The sequence below is a fragment of the Balaenoptera ricei genome, chromosome 5 (assembly GCF_028023285.1).
Source record: "Balaenoptera ricei isolate mBalRic1 chromosome 5, mBalRic1.hap2, whole genome shotgun sequence".
Taxonomy (NCBI): Eukaryota; Metazoa; Chordata; class Mammalia; order Artiodactyla; family Balaenopteridae; genus Balaenoptera; species Balaenoptera ricei.
In genome coordinates this window covers 2,621,495-2,636,808 of record NC_082643.1, presented here as the reverse complement: position 1 = coordinate 2,636,808, position 15,314 = coordinate 2,621,495, and the positions used below count along the sequence as shown (strand labels likewise).

The window sequence follows — 15,314 nt, the reverse complement described above, 5'->3', positions numbered from 1 at the left end:
TAGCTTGACTCTAAGGAATACAGCTCTCAACGCCCTTGGTTCTCTCTCGTCTGAATACTCCCCTGGCAGGACCACAAGCCTGGTTGAAGCTCCACCTCTCCCTCCCCTGCGCTCATCCACGGTATCCGGCCACAGAAAAACTCTTGCTGACCCGGCTCACTTTAATTTCTGGCCACTGAACTCCCAGTAGGCTTTGAACGCTGCCTGATAATCACACCATCCCTCCCCCTCGGCCGCCCTCCGGGACAAACCATCCTCCTTGCCCAGACCTCCCACAGGGCACCCCCAGCCTCACGCTCGGCTGGTGACCCTGCGTTCTATTTCCCTGAGGGAACTGAGAGCTCCAGGATTTCAAGGCGCGCCTGTCTCCTATGTTCCGAGCCTCTCGCGCCCGTGCCCACCTCCTGTTGCTGTGGGTGACCGGTCCGTTCTTCCACGTCTGCACCAGATCTCAAAACTTCTTCTCTAGGCAGAGACTTTGCCCTAGACATTCTCCCTTCTCTCCGGCACCATCGCATTTTCTCTCTCTGCTTCACCTTCCCCATAGCATACAAATGTTCCTTTATTTCTCCCACCTTGAAAAAAATCTAAAAAGCCTTTCAAGCGCCCCTTTCCTTCTGGCTATCCCTTCAGCTCTCTGCTGCTGCTTTTTTATATGTCTTGAATTTAGCTTTTGTCTTTTTATTTTAAATTATTTTGAAAAAATTCAAGCATACACAAAGGTAGAAAGACATACATCATTACCCAGTTTCAAAGACTGTAAACATTTTGTCAATCTTATTTCATGCACCCGCCTTCCCTAAATCTGGAGTATCTTAAACCAAATCCCAGATGTCGTATCATTCACTTGTAAATCATCCACTGTACATCTCTAACAGATAATGACTCTAAAAAATGCCAGTCACAATACCAATATCATACAACAAATCTACAATAAATACATGATCAGGGTTTAAATTTCCTAGTTTGTCTCAAAAACATCTTTTCTTTATAACAGATTGGCTCAACTCAGGCACTCAACATATTGTATTTAGAGGCGGTTTTTCGACTCTAACAGTTTCTCCCCTCCCCTCTTTTCATGCCATTTATGTTTTCTGGTTTTTTATACAAAGCTCATTTTCCCCGTGGAAGTCCCCACGTTCTGGATTCGGCTTACTGCATCCTCATGACTTTGTCCAGCATGTTCCTTTCTCTCCTATATTTCCTGTAAATTGATAGTAATAGCTATTTTTTTTCCATTTTTAAAAATCGAAGTTGATTTACAATGTGTTAGTTTCAGGTGTACAGAGAAGTGATTCAGTTATATACATATAGAATACATATAATATATATATTTTTCATATTCATTTCCATTATGGTTTATTACAGGATATTGAATATAGTTCCCTGTGCTATACTGTAGGTCCTTGTTGATTGTCTGTTTCACATATAGTAGTGTGTATCTGTTAATCCCAAACTCCTAATTTATCCCTCCCCCCCTTTCCCCTTTGGTAACCACAAGTCTGTTCTCTATGTTTCTGAGTCTGTTTCTGTTTCGTAGATAAGCTCATTTGTGTCATATTCTAGATTTCACATATAAGTGATATCACATGGTATTTATCTTTCTCTGTCTGGCTGACTTCACTTAGTATGATCATCTCCAGGTCCATCCATGTTGCTGCAAATGGCATTATTTCATTCTTTTTTCTGGCTGAGTGGTAGTAACACCTTGAGGCTTGATTCTCTGCTTTCTGGACCCCACCTCGGTCTCACATTCACCCTGCTACCATCTAAGACTGTGTGTGGTCAGGCTCCTTGGCGACCCACGTCCCTACGACGGACGGAATGGCCCATTCTCAGGCCCCTCTTCCCGCTCCACGGGCAGTGTGGGGACTTCTCACTGTGCCCCCTTGGTGACCCCTTTGTCTGGCTCATAGGACCCCACCCTTGGCTTCTGCTCTTAGCCTCGCTTGTTGCTCCTTCCCAGCCTGTTCTGCGGCTCCTGTGACCACTTCTGCCTCTACTTGTTGGTGCACTGGAGGATTCTCTTTCATTTCCCTTCTCTACGTGCACTGACTTGATGCCCTCATCCATCCAGTTCTCAGGCTTTGATGACCATTTCATACGTGCTGACTTCCTAGTTTTAGAGCTTTGGCCCGGGTCCCTCCCCCAAGCCCCAAATTCGTATAGCCAGCGGTTGAGCTGGTATTTCCATCTGCGTGTCTAACGAGCACCTCAGCATGGTCCCGTCTGTGACAGGACACCTGAGCTCCTTCCCGGTCTGCTCCCCCTCAGACTCCTTCATCACAGTTGATAGAACGTCACCCTTCCAGTTTTTCAGGTCAGAAATCTCAGAATCATTCTAGACTTTCTCTCAACCCCAGACAGAATCTGTCATAAATCCGAGTGACTACTTTCACAACACACCCACAGCCTGGATATTTCCCACCACCTCTACTGCTGTCATCCTGATGCCACCCTTTGTCATCTCGTGCCTCACCCCATGGCTCCTAACTGCTCCGCCCCACTCCCTGTTCTTAGCACAGCAGTTAGGGTGAGCTTTCAAAAGTGCAGGTCACCACCTCACTCCGGTAAGCATGGCCATCATCACAAAGTCTACAAACAGTAGATGCAGGAGAGGGTGTGGAGAAAAGGGAACCTCCTTCCTCCTGCACTGCCAGTGAGAATGTAAATTGGTGCAGCCACTATGGAGAACAGTATGGAGGTTCCTTAAAAAACTAAAAATAGAGTTACCATATGATCCAGCAATCCCACTCCTGGGCATATATCCGGACAAAACTGTAATTCAAAAAGATACATGTACCCCAGTGTTCACAGCAGCACTACTTGCAATAACCGAGATATAGAAGCAACCTAAGTGTCCATCAACAGAAGAATGGATAAAAAAGATGTGGTACATATATACAATGGAATACTACTCAGCCATAAAAAAGAATGAAATAATGTCATTTGCAGCAATATGGATGGACCTAGAGATTATCATACTAAGTGAAGTAAGTCACACGGAGAAAGAGAAATATCATATGATATCACTTATATGTGGAATGTAAAAAAACGATACAAATGAACTTATTTACAAAACAGAAATAGACCCACAAACATAGATAACAATCTTATGATTACCAAAGGGGAAGGGGGAGAGGGATAAACTGGGAATTTAGGATTAACAGCTACACAACGCTATATATAAAATAAATAAACAACAAGGACCTACTCTACAGCACAGGGAACTACGCTCAATACCTTTTAATAACCTATAATGGAAAAGAATCTGAAAAAGAATATATATGTATATATTCAGATGTGTATATATATGTGTGTATGTGTGTTTCTGTCCTGCTCCCCCAAAACTTCTCTGCCATCTCCCGCATGGTCTCCCCCTTGCTTTCCCCACTCTGGCCACACTGGCCCTCCTGCTGTCCCACCACCCGCCTGCCTCTGCCTCCCCATCCCTCTTCCTCCTCCCTCTCCCCCCGCTCCACTCATCTTAGCTTTAGGTGCTCTGCCTGGGCTGGTCTTCCCGCTGCATCAGCTCAGCTCACTCCCTGACTTCCCTCAGACTTTGCCTTTCCATCGAATCCTTTCCGGACTACCCTCTTCAACATTACGTTCCCCGAGAAGTGGAATTGGTGGGTCAAAGAGCATCAGCATTTGAGTTTTCATAAATCCTGAATTTGACCAAATTTCTGTCACCAGCATGAGCCTACAGGTTTTCCCTAGAGCCTGGCCAGCTGAGGCTGTTAACAGCTTTCGAATTCTTGACTATCACAGTGTAGTTTAATTTGCCTTTCTTTTCTCACGTGAGAGTTTGAACATCAGTTTAAGAGCCATTTCTGGCAATCTGTATGTCTTCTTTGGAGAAATGTCTATTTAGGTCTTCTGCCCATTTTTGGATTGGGTTGTTTTTTTGATATTGAGCCACATGAGCTGCTTGTAAATTTTGGAGATTAATCCTTTGTCAGTTGCTTCATTTGCAAGTATTTTCTCCCATTCTGAGGGTTGTCTTTTCGTCTTGTTTATGGTTTCCTTTGCTATGCAAAAGCATTTAAGTTTCATTAGGTCCCATTTGTTTATTTTTTATTTTATTTCCATTACTCTAGGAGGTGGGTCAAAAAAGATCTTGCTGTGATTTATGTCAAAGAGTGTTCTGCCTATGTTTTCCTCTAAGAGTTTTATACTGTCTGGCCTTACACATGAAAAGATGCTCAACATCACTAATCATTAGAGAAATGCAAATCAAAACCACAGTGAGGTACCTATCACCTCACACTGGTCAGAATGGCCATCATCAAAAAATCTACAAACAATAAATGCTGGAGAGGGTGTGGAGAAAAGGGAACCCTCTTGCACTGTTGGTGGGAATGTAAATTGATACACCCACTATGGAGAACAGTATGGAGGTTTCTTAAAAAACCAAAAATAGAACTACCATATGACCCAGCAATCCCACTACTGGGTATATACCCTGAGAAAACCGTAATTCGAAAAGCTACATATACCACAATGTTCATTGCAGCACTATTTACAGTTGCCAGGACATGGACGCAAGCTAAGTGTCCATCGAGAGATGAATGGATAAAGAAGATGTGGCACATATATACAATGGAATATTACTCAGCCATCAAAAGAAATGAAATTGAGTTATTTGTAGTGAGGTGGATGGACCTAGAGTCTGTCATACAGAGTGAAGTAAGTCAGAAAGAGAAAAACAAATACTGTATGCTAATGCACATATATGGAATCTAAAAAAACAGTACTGATGAACCTAGTGGCAGGGCAGGAATAAAGACATACATGTAGAGAACGGACTTGAGGACACAGTGGGGGACTGGGAAGCTGGGACGAAATGAGAGAGTGGCATGGACATATATACACTACCAAATGTAATAGCTAGCTAGTGGGAAGCAGCCGCATAGCACAGGGAGATCAGCTCCGTGCTTTGTGACGACCTAGAGGGATGGGATAGGGAGGGTGGGAGGGAGGCTCAAGAGGGAGGAGATATGGGGATATATGTATATGTATAGCTGATTCACTTTGTTGTACAACTGAAACTAATACAACATTGTAAAGCAGTTATACTCCAATAAAGATATTAAAAATAAATAAATAAAAATAAAAATAAAATACAAATGCTACTACAACATTAAAAAAAAAGAGCCATTTCTGAAAACTGTAAGTTCAGATTCCTCATCCACTTTTCTAAGGATGTTGGTCTTCTCATTTACTTTGTAGAAGCTCTTTGAATTACAGAAATGAGTACTTGCCTGTGATAATAGTTGGAATTGCCAACTACAAACTGGCACTTGCCATCTACCTCTACAAGGATTAAATCACGCAGCACGGCAGCTGCTGACCTTCAACCCCCCACTGAAAGGAGTTCAGGCTGGAGATCAGGAAGGAGGCCCTCTGTGCTCTGGGAAAAACTGGCAGAACAGGTCTTCAGATAGTTAGATATTTTCAGGAGCTGATTTTATGAACCTCGTTTCTTGCATCTTCTCATATCTGGAAAAGCACTAAAGTCACCAACGGTGACATCTGCTCCTCGTGACTAGCAGCAACCTTGTGCCAAAATGTGTGCTTGACTGCATGTCCCGCTTCACTAGAGTCACGTATATACTGGCCTCCCCCTCCGCCTCTTTGGAGCAGTTTCTCAGAGCTCTGAAATGCTGTCTCTCAGGCTATAGCCCTCCTTTTGCCCCAAATAAAACTTAGCTCACAACTCTCACATTGTGCATTTTTTTTTCAGTCTACAGAATAAAATGTTCCCAGCTTGTCATTTGTCTTTGACTTTATTTATGATGGGTTTTTCTATGCAGAATTTTTAAAAATTGGAAGTCTATTTCATTAATATTTTCTTTTATGGGTTCTGAGTATTGCGTCATACTATAAAACCCCTCTCCCATCTGAGATAACTTTTTTTCTTTTACATTTAAATCTTTTATGCATCTGGAATTCATTTTGGTACAAGATGTGCATTACATGTCCGACTTTATTGCTTTTTCAGATGGTCCCCCATTTGCCCCACACCGTTTGTTGAATGCTTCATGTTTTCTCCGTTGCCATGAAATGCCTCCCAGGGGATTCTTGGGCAGACTTCATGGCTTCTGAGCTGAGCTTGTGGTGACAGTGGTTCCTCTTTGTGAAACCTCTCCAGGCAGGCAGAGACCTCAAACATGCCACTGAGAGCTGCAAACAAGTCAAACCTGCACCAGTACCGGCATACGTGAGGTCTCCAAATTGCAGCCTGGAATGATGGGAGCACATGATTCCCATCTAGTTGGTTTCTCCACCCCACATACCATCTCTCCAATAAAGTCAGGAGGTGACAGGGAATAGTCACATGGTTTTGGTTGTTTGTTTTGCAGACTTTACTCCATCAACATGTGAGGAAGACCTGAACTTAATATTTGCAAAGCACTTTGAACTATGGAGAAGAAAGGTGCTATGTAATCCTCGTGTTATCTTTTAGGTTTCAAGCATGTTACTGTGACATCAGCATCCTAGGCTGAATGAAGTTTTATTTCAGTTAATATAAGTTCATCCCTCTGTGTTCAACTAGCTGTGAAACCAAGCCACTGGGTGTGGATTATGAGGGCTGAAGTTTTGGGGGGTGGGGTGAAATTTTTCAGAATTCGTGATAGCACATGAGACCACTGAAGCCGGTTTACCTGCCTTCTATCTACAAGGATGCTTTTTAAACTAGGACACACATCTATTGTTCAGTGATAATTATAGTGATAATACTGACACTAAGATACTGCAAAATCCTTCTGCACCTTTTGAATTAAGTTCTGAATCATCAAAAATAATTATAAGGGGGCTTCCCTGGTGGCGCAGTGGTTGAGAGTCCGCCTGCCAATGCAGGGGACACGGGTTCGAGCCCTGGTCTGGGAAAGTCCCACATGCCGCGGGGCAACTTAGGCCCGTGAGCCACAATTGCTGAGCCTGCGTGTCTGGAGCCTGTGCTCCGCAATAGGAGAGGCCGCGATAGTGAGAGGCCCGCGTACCGCGATGAAGACTGGCCCCCACTTGCCACAACTAGAGAAAGCCCTCGCACAGAAACGAAGACCCAACACAGCCATAAATAAATAAATAAATAAATTTAAAAAAAAAAAAAAAATAAAAAAATAATTATAAGAAATATAACTTAAGTTTCAAGACATTTTGGCTGTGTTCCTTAATGGTTAGGAGTTTTGTTTAAGACACAGACAAGGGTGAGTTTAATCTTGATTCTTCCACATTTTATCTGAGTAACTTTGAGCAAGTATCCCAACTTCTGTAAGCTTTAATTTCTCATATATAAAATGGTGATAATAATAGTACTTATTGTTATAGGGATTAATAAGAAAATCCATTTAAAGCAAAATAAGGCACTTCCTATCTGATTGGCAAAGATCAAAAAGATCAATAACACCTCTGATGGTGACAGTCTGGTGGAGACAGGTATACTGCTCAAGGGGGCGTACATCGATACAGCCCCCACATAAAACAGTTTACAGTATCTCTCAATATCTATCAAAGGCACACACATACCTCTGACCAGCACTTCCTCTAGCTGGAATTTATTGAACAGATGTACTTGTAAATGAGCAAATTGATAACTGTAGCAGATATTTATTGCAGTGCTGTTACAGTAAGAACAGAGTGGAAAAAACCTAAATTTCCATCTATAAGGGTTTGTTCCGATGGACTCATGCAATCAAGTACCATGCTGTAATAAAGAACAAGGAAATATTTATGCCATTGAATGAGATATTACCAGGATATACTGTTTATCAGAAGAAGCAAGGTGTAGAACAGTGTGTAAAAACGGGATGGAATATATATATATATATATATATATATATATATATATATATTTGTTTGTATAATCACAGAAAAGCTCAAGAAAAACACTTAAGAAAATGGTAGCATTGATTTCCCCTAAAGCTGGAATTTTCTGGTGGAAATCTTTGAAGTATTTCTTCAGTGGCCAGAAGGCTTTTCACTCTATACCTTTTTCATTTTTTGATTATATTCTTTGAACATGTAAATTATTTCTTTTTATTTTATTTTATTTTATTTTTTAATTTTTGGCTGCGTTGGGTCTTCGTTGCTGTGCGCAGGCTTTTCTCTAGTTGCGGCGAGTGGGGGCTGCTCTTCATCGCGGTGCGCGGGCTTCTCACTGTGGTGGCTTCTCTTGTTGCGGAGCACGGGCTCTAGGCGCACAGGCTCAGTAGTTGCGGCTCGCGGGCTTTGTTGCTCCGCAGCATGTGGGGTCCTCCCGGACCAGGGATCGAACCCGTGTCCCCTGCATTGGCAGGCGGATTCTCAACCACTGCACCACCAGGGAAGCCCTGTAAATTATTTCTTAAAAAGTAAATTGATATAAAGTATATAGAACACTGGTGACACATCAGCATGCGATACACATTAGTGCCTATTTAAAATTTCAGTTTAATGGTAATTGATTATCTTCCACTAAAAGATACGTAGAGAATTTTAAAAATCAGCTGTTCAAAAATTAAATACTATAAATTTTATAATATACAAATAATTTTAAACAATAATATTTGCCTTACTATAAATTATAAAGGCATTTCTTTGAGCCCATGCAGTCCCACAATCTGGGTCTGTTACCATTTACATTTCTCATAAACGGTGTTAAAATACCTGGCAATTTTATTTTATTTTACTTTCTTCGAAATCACCACCAGTGCATTTATTTGAGGGAAAAAGGGTCAGATCTTATTAGGAACTTCCAACTGGATAGGACTAGAGACAGTCATCTACCTAACATCTGGGTGTTCACAACCGCACAGGTGGCCATATCCTGCACAGGAGGCGTCACCATGAAACCGACGAGCATTTGACAAGGGGGACGCATTCTGAGCAGTCACCGGTGGCTCCTGAAAGGGGATCACACCTTATTTATGAAGCAGGAGAGCGAAGCTCCCAGCTGAGCTGCAGGATGAGAGCTGGGGCTGACCCGAGGGCTGTGAATGGGGGCTGGGATCTGACCTCACGAGCCTTTGTTCATCCAACCTCAGGCTCCACGAGCCATTCTCTGGCCCCCTGCACGAGGCAGACTCGGGAAATCTGCAAAGTAAGGGGATTCTGCCCCAATTCCCCAGGCCTGACAGTGACCAATCCACGGGACGTGGTCTCACTGCCACCCAGCCCCTGCTTCTGGACAGACGCATGGCACATACGGACACTGAAGCCCAGCTGGCCTGGAGCACATCTAGGTGTTGCTGGGTTGGTCATCTTACAGGTGTCCCACGATGGTCAGGCCTCACCCACGGTGTCCGGGCTGAGACAGCGTGTTTTTTTAGGTGATTCAGGTTACTCCGGGGCAACGTATGATCCTGATGACACCCGGCAGAGAAGCAGGCTGGAGCTTCGGAAGCACTGGCCCTGCACACTCGGGTCCTTGCAGCAGCGGATCCGGATTCGAACACTGAGGAGTGAGGCGGGAGCCCAGCCTGCAGGTGTTCACAGCCATGAGACCGCCCACCAGCAGGAAGGGGTAGGCCAGCGCGCTCACTGCCATCCCCATCACAAATCTGGGGTGGCTCTGGATGGCCAGGGCCTGGCCGAACCGCGAACCTGGATTCTGGTCGTTCCCCAGCCCCCCTGGGGTGTCACCCACACTGTCACCCACCAGGTAGGCACTGAGGAAGCGGGCCGGCAGGTTACAGCCCCGCAAGGAAACCACACCTCCCAGGAGGTGAGGGATCAAGCCGACAAAGAATCCCAGCAGCCCCGCTTCTGTGAACATCTTCCCAATGGAGCTCAACTTTCCGCTGTACTTGGCCTTCCTCCCACGAACGGGACCACGCAGCGCGCCGAGATGCCACGCAGCGGGTGGGCCCGCATGTGGGACACGCCCTGCGTCCTCATCATCAGGCAGGAGGTCTCCTTCACCACCGTCGTCAGAGACGTCTTCGTGCCACGCTTGACGGCAACCTGCTCCATCTCGTCCGGAGGGAGAACCTTGTGCACGCCGCCTGGGTCACGGTGCAGAGGGCGGTGGGCGCCAGCCGGGGGCTCAGGCCTCGGCACAGCCCTAGCTTCCCTCCCAGCCACCGCGCAGGGTCCTCGGCTCGGGTGGAGACGCCCGGCGGGGAGGGGACCTCCCTCTCCGGCACGCTGGTGCCAGTGCTGGGGGGCGGGCATCGGTTCGCGACCCCCCGGGACGAGCAGCTTCGCTAGAGCAGCGGCTGGCCGAGCAGCGGCACTCCCGGGCGCAGCCCCACGGAGGGAGCGTCGGCGGCCGGCGCCGTCTCCGGGGCCCAGGCCCGCGCCTGCGCCGTCCGCGCTGCCCGCCCGCCGCTGTGCCGCTGTGCCGCCGGCCAAGGGCGGCGCCGGTGTGCGGTGTGCGCGGTGCCCGGGGCCGCGGCTCCCAGAGCCCGGCCCCGCCTGCTGCCGCTCCGCCCGGCTCGGCTCCCGGGCCGGCTCCACCTTCCCCCGACACTGCTGTCCGGTAAGTTAGAAAATCCACTAAGTGTCCGTGGACAGAGGAATGGATGAAGAGGCTGTGGCACATATACACGACGGAATACGACTCGGCCGTAAAAAAGAGCGAAATAAGGCCGTTTGCAGCACCACGGATGGACCCAGAGACTGTCGCACTGAGCGAAGTACGGCAGACAGGGAAAGACCAATATCATATGGTATCGCTTGTAAGTGGAATCGAAAACAAATGATACAAACGAATTTATTTACAAAACAGAAATAGAGCCAGAGATGTAGAAAGCAAGCTTATGGTTATGGAATAAGGGTGGGGAGGGATAAACTGGGAGATTGGGACTGATATGGACACCTTGTATACATAAAATAGGTGACTAATAAGGACCTGCTGTGGAGCACAGGAAACTCTACTCAGTCCTTTGTAATGACCTCTATGGGAAAAGAATCTAGAAAAGAGTGGATCTGTGTATACGTATAACTGATTCACTGTGCTGTACACCTGAAACTAACACAACACTGTAAACCAACTATACTCCAATAAAAATTAATTATAAAAAAATAATTCTACTTAGGCAAACAACATGACTAGGAGGAAACGTTTTCCATATACAAATGAAAATGTCTCATGAGTTAGTCTTTGAGCAATTGAGAGTTTTGGGTAGATAATATGTCACTTAAGCGTCTCTCAGACATGCTTAGATTTTGAATAAGGAATGAAAACACTGAACGTACTCTGGAATTATTTGTTTATTTATAGTCGAGTTTTGCTTTCAGTTCTGAGTTTGGAGCAAATCTGGACGAACTGTGAATACGCGGAGAGTTCTTTTTCTCTTTGACTTTCATGTATTTAGACCATCAGGATGCAGTACCTTTCTCCTCAATAAACTGAGCATCTAGGTCTCATTCTTATCGGATGTTCTACTGTTAACATTCCACCTTGTTCTCCCCCATACTTTGGGAATAACAGCTTTTCTCTCTCTGGTTTTTAATTTCTTAGACATAAACAGTTTTTAGGCCATGCTATATGTATAATATTAGCAGGTGTCCCTCTAGGCTGGTGAAGTATTTTCTGGAATTTAAGAAGACTTAGATCAAATGGTGTCTCCCCTATAAAATTGTTAGAGATCTCCAAAGTTGAAGCTCCCATTGTTTTCCCACAGTGTCTTGAGTATTATACGTGTTATTATGTATACGCATTATTATACACAAATTATACACATTATACGTATATTATAATGATTTGTCTCTTTTGTAAAACAGTGAACCCCTTAAAAACAGCAATTCTATTTCTGCTTCTTATAACTATATGTCAGGCCTGGCAGGTATTAGGTACTCAGTAATGTCGGCTGAATAAAGACAGTTTTTCTCAGTAGATGTTATACTACTAATGGAAATACTTCAGCAAGTATTATCACTTCATTATATCTGAGTATTTTCCTAGATATAAAAGTAAACTCAAATGAATAGAGTCCTCATCCAGCATGCCTCAAGAATCTGAGTACAGAGGAATTCTGTTTTCCTAGATCCCATTCCAATTCAACTGTGTACTAAATAATTATGATCTAAATTCTCCATTTGAAGCTTAAAAGATTTGTTATTTACTTATTTAAATTTTATTTATTTATTTATTTATGGCTGCGTTGGGTCTTCGTTGCTGTGCGTGGGCTTTCTCTAGTTGCGGCGAGCAGGGGCTACTCTTCGTTGAGGTGCGTGGGCTTCTCATTGCGGTGGCTTCTCTTGTTGCAGAGCACAGGTTCTAGGCACGTGGGCTTCAGTAGTTGTGGCACGCGGGCTTAGTTGCTCCACGGCATGTGGGATCTTCCCGGACCAGGGCTCGAACCCGTGTCCCCTGCATTGGCAGGTGGATTCTTAACCACTGCACCACCAGGGAAGTCCAAGATTTGTTATTTTTTAATGACCTGAACACACAGCCTCCTTCCAACAGCATGGTCCACTGATCACTTTTAAGGGAATACTCAAGAAGCAGCTGAACCAGCTGGCTAATTTTTTCTGAAAAGGAACAATGATAAAACTATCATCACTAATGATAAAAACAAAACTGTTTTATTGGCAGATGTTCCCAAACATCCAGATAGAGAAAGAGCAATGCTCTTGGTGACCTAGCCAGCACGTTTCATGGCCTGACAGCTCTGACAACATAGCCTTGGGACATGTTCTTTAGCCTCATCTACCTGGTTTCCTCCTCTGTGAAAAGGGATTCAAACACCAGCCTCACAGGTTTTACAGTCAAGGTTGACTCTTTTTTTGGATGATGCTTTGTAGTACAGATTTCTGGGGCAACCAGCAGAGTTCCAGGACTTAAATAGATCCATTGTTGCGATCTGAGGAAAGTCATAACCCTCTCCGAAACCTTTCTTCTTAGCAAGGTGAGATATTCCTTTCTGTGGGCAAAAATACAAGCTCATTTCTCTGCTTCACACTGGTCTGCTATCCAGGGCACTCGAATGACTCTCCTATCAACAGCATAGAAACCCTTCATTTCACATTGTCACTTGTCATCTCAATGATGGAGCCACAATTCAGAGCCTGTTAAAAGCCTAGCTGATACCACGTAACCGTCAGCAGGAATTGCAAAAAGAACATGATAAGCACTAAGCCCTGATTTCACTAAACATAGCCATCCTTCGAATTTGAATTCGAGAAATCTATACCCCTCAATAGACGGTACTATTCTGGCCACCTGTAAAAATGACTTAACAATATGTTCCTTTGTATACTTGTTTTTGAGGGTCAATACAAGAAAAAGACTTGGGGAGTAGTAGAGTCTGTGTTTTGGTATTATCAGGAATTCCATCCATCATGTTATTTAATGCTCCTCTTATAAATTAGGGGGGAACCTAGAGATGGCAGACCCATCAATGACAATTCCATCTGAGTGTGAAAGCTCCTGAAGAGAAGGGAGGTGGATTTGAGAATGTTATAGAGGGAAACCGATAGATTGTGACAAGGAACATTTCTGAGGACCGGCTGCCTGCCAGATGCTTTCTGCTTCTGCAGAGTGAGAGCTTAAACATTTCTAGCCCATGATACTTTTTTAAAAATAGAGAAGGTACGACACGAGGAGAACGTAATTTGAGTGCGGGGACTTGCAGATGAGAGTTCAGTTTTGGACACAACAACTTTGGTGGGATGTGGTACAGGAAAGAGGACTCAAAACCTTCCATGTGACAACTCACCTTTTTGAACTTCAGACTGTCACCACCAGCCATCAGTGTTGATCTAGAACGGTTGACTTGGACGCTAGGATGCAGACGATGCTTACAAGGCATGTGAAAGCATCAGGCACACAGTAGATATTCAGCAACGTTAGTTCTTTTAATTCCCACAAATCATTCTGCCAAAGGAACTGGATCACGCTGTGGGAAAAAAAAACCCTCTTTTTCCAAAGACGTTTAAATGTTTACAGGAATTCTATACTGTACTTATCATTTTCAGTAAGTTTAAGGACATTAAAACTAATGTTAAGATTATTGGGAATAAATGTTACTACTATGAATTTAAGATATTAGTAATCCCAAATTATTCCATTAGAGATGTAATACCATTGATTATTAATGCCAGAGCAAGGTCATCAAAGACCTCCGTGGTCACTATATTCAGTGGATGTTTTCAGTCCTCTTTTTACTTGACCTCCCACGTTTACCTGTCAACCTGTTTTTCACTTTCTCCTTGAAACATTCTTTCTTTCCATGATACCGCATTCTGTTTTTTTTTTTTTTTTTTTTTTGGCTGCGCTGCACAGCTTGTGGGATCTTAGTTCCCCGACCAGGGACTGAACCCAGGCTCCTGGCAGTGAGAGCGCGGAGTGCTGACCACTGGACTGCCAGGGAGACCCCAGACACCACATTCTTTCCTTGGTGTATTTCCGACTTTTCTTCTCTGCCTCCATTTCAGACATATCCTTCTCTCCTGGGCCTTTAAATGTTGCGGTTCCTCAAGGCTCTGCCCTCGGACCTCTTCTCTACTCACCCTCTGCTTTGTTCCCCCAGAAATCACACCTGTCCCCATGAAATTGTCACCCGTATACTAATGACCCCTAAATTTCCATCTTGATCTTAGACCTCCCCCATGATATATCCAATTAACTATTCAACATCCCCACTCGAATGTCTCAAGGGTACCTCAAACTCAAAGTATCCAAGACCAGACTTAGGATATTCCGCTCAAATATTATCTTCTTCCAGTTTCCCACCATAAATCGCAAATAGCCTCCCCATCTCCAGGTGTGGTCGGTCCTTCCTCCGTCCTCTGTCACATCCCATATCCAATCCATTGCTTGGAACTGTTGATTTCACACCTCCCCCCCATTTGGCTTTCTCATCTATCAATTTTTATCCATCTTTACTATCAGCATCGTTGCACAAGCTAGAGTCACCTCTCACCACTACTAAGTGGTGCACAGCCCCCCTTCCATCTGTTATGGCTTCTTTGATTTTGTTCTCCATTCTAGAACCGGAGTAATCTTTAAAAATGCAAATCTTTTAATGTTAACCCTGCTAAAAATCCTACGTTGACTCTTTAGAGATAATCCTAAATCCTCAACATATCACAAAAGTCTCTGTCAATCAAAAGGGCCTAACAGACCTTCTCTATATAGACACTTCTACTTAGGGTAACCCTTCAGTCAGTCACCAGGATTTGTTACTTGCATGTCTATTAGTTTCTTTCGCCTTCAATCTCTGCCCCGAATTAGGGAAATTCATGGGAAATTCAGAAGACTGGCACCAACTCTCTAATCTCTGTGCGAAGTGATTAGGAGGAAATTTTATTATTGTTTTCTTTTTCTATGGAAAAGTGTTTTATTTGCCTCGGTTCACATTCTATAGATAGAGAATGACTTA

General features: G+C 44.2%; 1 pseudogene; it reads right to left on the bottom strand.

Moving 5' to 3' along the window:
- Positions 1-7,594: 7,594 nt before the first annotated feature.
- LOC132366312 (mitochondrial carrier homolog 1-like) lies at positions 7,595-10,254 on the bottom strand (annotated as a pseudogene).
- Between the last annotated feature and the right edge of the window lie 5,060 nt (positions 10,255-15,314).